The sequence below is a fragment of the Sorex araneus genome, chromosome 1, assembly GCF_027595985.1.
Source record: "Sorex araneus isolate mSorAra2 chromosome 1, mSorAra2.pri, whole genome shotgun sequence".
Lineage (NCBI taxonomy): Eukaryota > Metazoa > Chordata > Mammalia > Eulipotyphla > Soricidae > Sorex > Sorex araneus.
Genome location: NC_073302.1, coordinates 357,422,929 through 357,428,268, shown reverse-complemented (window position 1 = coordinate 357,428,268; position 5,340 = coordinate 357,422,929).

The following is a 5,340-nucleotide window of genomic DNA, read 5'->3' as shown; positions in this document are numbered from 1 at the left end:
ATCCTCTATATCACCAATGTCCCTGAAGTTTTTTATCCCTCTCCCCTATTATTTCTTATGCCTTTTGTCTTGCTATTCCTCTCAAAGTCTTGTCCTTTCTGTCCTCCTTCTTATATTCTAGGATCAAGGGTGATCTAGTTAACCCCTTGAATATTTTGCTTTCCCTTGTTCAGTTATTCTACAGACCAAAGTAAATGAGACCTGTACTTGTTCTTCTTCTTGAGACTTACTTCACTTAACATATCTTCCAGTTTCATCCAATTTGCAGCAAATTGCATGATTTTGTCATACCTTGAAGCTGCATAATATTCCACTGTATATTTATACTGCATGCTCAAAATTTACTCATATGTCATTTGACACCTATATTGATTCCATACTTTAGCAATTGTACTAAGTGCTGCAATAAATATTGATGTGCATTCATCATTTTGAATGAGTGTTTTTGTGTCCGGGGGGTAGATTCTCTGAAGTGGAATTGATGGGTCATATGGAAGCTCAACTGCATGTAAGTGGATTTTTAAAAATGTTATTTGTCCCTTTCCTTTTCCATTGTTTATTCTTTGATGAAGGGAGCACACATAAACTTGGTTGCTTTCTTGCACACTTTCAGATGCAGAGTTCACATAGGTCACATGATTTTAGAGTTGTGCTTGTGTACATTTTGGCTAAAGTGCTCTCCAGGGCTTAGTTACAGTCCTTCGTTCTGATGCTCACACATACTTGGTTGGTGTTCACGAGAGGTTGTTCACTGTCATGGTATCAGGAATTAGACAACAAAAGTGATGGGATTATACAAAGTCAGGCAAATATCATTGCTTTATTGATCTCATATTTACAATGCAATTGCTCTGCCATTGAGCTGCCCCGGGCCACCAAGAAGAGACTTTATTGAGATGAAGAGATGAACTGTTATGACATTTTAAAACAGAACCACTTTCTTAACTCCCAGACCAGTGTTCTCATTGAAGAGAGGCCAAACGGTCTTGGGATGAATTATTAGATATAAAGCACAGTTTCAATTTTCCACTATTGTTTCAGTGTTTTTAATCTTAAACATTGATCAGAAACAAAAGAATATTAACTTAGCATATCCGATTTCTGATTTCTAATGAGTAGAAACGGCTCCAAAAGATTTTGAAATTTAGATAAAACAGATTATTATGTGTCAAGGTAGGACTTGGAGAAACCTTGATAAAATTCTGAAAATAGCTCAAACATCAGTTTTTCATTTCATTTCTTTGTTCTAAATTTGTAACCTATTTGTAAGTTTTTGCAAGGATTGCTCTAAGGACTTTTTAAAAAATCATTAACAGGATGTAAAAAGCACGACAGAAAAAGCAAGGCTATTTCAAGTCTACACATAATGGTATTATGAATGTATGGCAGTTACTTAACTCCAGTGAGCTATAATTTTCCTCATCTGTAGTATGAAGAAAATAATAATTTCCTCTGAGTTATTATCATGATTAAGGGTACTACTTTATGTGTGAACTATCCAGCTATATGTCATTTCAGAAAATCTAGCACAGTTTCCAGAATGATTGTTTTTCTGGGGCACAGACATGCAGGGAATCTCGTATGCCAGCACACGGCTGATCATGTCATCACCAGATTCTGTCTATCAGGTTTACCTGTCCCAGAAACCCAAGATTTCAGGTCCTGGAAATTGTAACCCAGGGGATCTTTCACTGACTTACAATGAAGTCAGAAGATGTGTTCATTACATGTAGTAGGGGCAGTTGTCATGGGATGGCTTCTCGTATAATTTAGCTATGTGTATTACTCTTCCTGATGCACCAAGTCTCACTCCACCACCCCTCAGATATTTCCCCCTAGTGTCTGACCCATAAATAAGACCCATATTCCTATTGTAGGAACAAAGGCTTATTCACAATTCTCAATTATATTTTGTATCAGGATTTTAGCTGTCTGAAGAGAAGCAATGTATGTAATTCATTTAATTTAGGACAAAAAATTTGCCCTGAGTCATAACCTTGAAGTACATATACTATGAAAAACCTGTTCAGAATCCACTATTTGTGTCCTATGACTAACATGTGAATGGAATTTTGTTGGTTCATTTCCGTCCCTGCTAAATTTAGTGGTGAGAACAGAATATTTATTTATATGGTATTGAAGGACAGAATAAGTAAAAGAGAGAGGAACGGAGAAAGCAGAGAAACCTAGCATATGCTTTGCATGCAATTTTTGTTGGGTATGTGAAAACTTCAGTGCAAGAGTTATCCTATCATACTATTATTCATACATGATAGTCCATCACTCAAGGAGGTCAAGTAATTTTATTAATAGTGAAAAATCACTGCCTTTTCTATTATACCATATTTGGTCATTGTATATTAGCACAACTGTCAATTTCTAGGGTAGAGGAATCTCTGTGAGTTGGGGCTCAGTGTTGGATATTAACTGTAAGTGTTTTAGGCTTGATCAGTGAATTGCCCCTTTTCCACCTTTACCCTCTTATGAGTACCCTAATCCCCTGTGTTTATCTTTAACCTTTCCTTTGTTCTTTAAAATTCCCTGTCAGGCAGGGTTATTTAGGTGACTCTGGACTTTGTATTTGAAGTGAGTTACTTGCTCTTCTATTTTCCCAATAACCTTTTCATATTTTACTATAGAGCAATGTTCTTTTCTTAAACACAGAAAGACCATTAATGCTGTACTTCTACTGTTTGGGAGTTGATTGACTCTGAACTCTATGTACTCCGGGGCATCTGTCATAAATACTTGACTCAGATTTTAGTTGCCTTAAGTTTCTCACACCCCAAAAAGCGGGGGTCCCACAATGGGCCTTGCATGGACCTGGAGTGAGTAGCAAAGCTAGCCAGCATCAAAACGGGGCAGTCTAGTCAGCATAAAAACCAGTTTTGATGCAAACTGTTATGACTTAAGAGCTAGGACCCCCATGGGGAAGAACACGCTGAACTGATTTGAGGACTTAGTCTGGGATTTACAGTAAAAGCCTGGCTTGCTCTCAGAGCCCAGAAAACTATTTTGAAATCTGTATCTCTTACTGTGTTTGTCCACATAACTGAAAGTATTAATAATAAGTAAACTTAATTGTTTAATATTTACTAGTAGCTAGGGAAAGAGAAAAGCAATACAATGCTTGTTACCCCTGGGTAAATCTCTCCATATAGCCCCTGAGAGTGTCTCCTTGAATTAATCACTCCCTCCCAGGAGAATTGTCTCCTTCAAAATGCTTTACCTCTGTAAAAGATCAATCATACCTACGTGCAGTCCTATACCTTGAGCCCCTTATATAAGATGTTCTATAAGTATGCTAATAGCTTTGCATTAAAAGGGCCATTTTTACCACCTACCTGTAAGTCCCTTGTCTCCTGTTCCTCTGCTGGGGAGGCCGGGAGGCCACTCTCAGTCACCAAACTCACCCACACTTGAACTCACAGTTCAGGAGATTCAAAGTATAGAATTTTACCCTTTAGGGATTTATTTATTAGTTGGAATCAATTTTTGTTTGTTTGGGGGCATACCTGGTGGTGCGTAGGGGTTATTCCTGGCTCTATGCTCAGGAATGATCCTTGGCAGTGCTCAGGGTACAAAATGTGATACCAGGGATTCAAACCACTAGAGTCATCCACCAACAAGACCAGTGTCTAACTTCTAGCTCTGTCTCCCTGACCCTGGGGTCGCAATTTTTTAGTGTCAATTGAAAAATGGATGGCGTCAAAGGAAGTTCTACAAAGACAGTATCTTTGCCTTTCTAAAGGGAATTTTATTGGGATTGTCACAGTAATTGGCAGGTTCTCAAAGAATGAATGCACAGAACCAGGGAAGCAAAGTGTCCCCATTGTGAGTACAGTTTTGCAAAAAGAAATGTTTCTATCTCCAAATATAACACTTTGATTATTGACAGAATTCTTTATTGTCAGAAAATGCTCTAAGAATTAGAAAAAAAAATTCTAATTGGGTGAATGAAAAAAGCTTCATCAGAGAGCTGAAACCTGGGCTTTAAAAACATCAAAGCCAACACTGTTGTAAACATGTGAACCAAACTATAATAATAAAAATCAAAACAATGAGGTTGCTAAGGAGGTTAGGTGGGGAATGATGGGGGTGGAAGGAAAGACGGGGATATTGATGGAGGGAAGTTGAGTCTAGGGTGGGTGTGGTGTTGGCAAACTGTAAGCCTTAAACTCTGTTAGTAACAGCATTGCAAACCAAAGGGCCTAAATAAAAAACTTAAGCAAACAAAAATCTCCACAAAACCCTGGCTTTTATGGAAGGATGTGTTTGGAGAGGGCCCATGGCAAGGAGATTTTTCTAAGAGGTTTGAATTTACGTTTCAGACTTCAGGTCTAACTAAGCATTCTGTGAAGCTTGAGAAATGCTCCATTTTCCTGGTACAAGGTGTCAGTGCCCATATGCTGCTGAGCCACATCAGCCCAGGGTCTCCCCTAGTGCTGCCTCTTGGTCCCTCTTAGCTCAGGCCCACATGGAGAACAATTGTTCAAGGAGGATTAGGGGCAAAACTTAAGTCTGATTGTAGTGAGTCAAAGGTATATAGCTGCTGGGAAAGTCAAAAGATGCTCAGCCCCTATAGCCCTCAGAAGGTTGCAACCTTTGTTTGATTTTTAAATTTCTGACTCTGGAATGCAAAGATAAATGCTATTGTTTTAAGCCATGAAATATAGGGTAATTTGTTATGTAAATAGGAAATTAACATAGACATAACAAAAATAGAATTTATTTCCAGATAAGTTCTGGAGATTTCTCAAAGATATTATTAAATGGGGTTGATAATTGAATGAAGGAGACAAAGATGAAAACTTTTAAACAACTGGATATTTCTGGCTGACAGAGAGAAATTTGGGTTGATCAGGACAAAGACTAAAGTTTTGATGGAAAGATTGGTTTGGGTAGAAAGCTGATTTGTTTTGGAATATATGGAGTTTGAAAGTATTGGTGGATGTTTAGAACAGATTTAGATTCTTAGAGAGTTAGTACTTAGGAATTCTATTACAGCTCAAGAGAAATTTTAACATGCCAGTAAAATTTCCCAGTGATGTGCAATAAGAGAGGGAGAGTAAAAACTATTTCTTAAATAAATAGAAATTTTTTTTTGCTTTTTTTGGGGTCACACCTGGCTATGCACAGGGGATACTCCTGGCTCTGCTCAGGGAACCATATGGGATGCTGGGAATCGAACCCGGGTCGGCTGCGTGCAAGGCAAATGCCCTACCCGCTGTGCTATTGCTCCAGCCCCAAATAAATAGAAATTTTGAGGAAAAAGAATGACAAAATGAGAAAGGAAAAAACTATGAAGAAAGGGAGGAAGGTAAAGGAACTTATAAAACT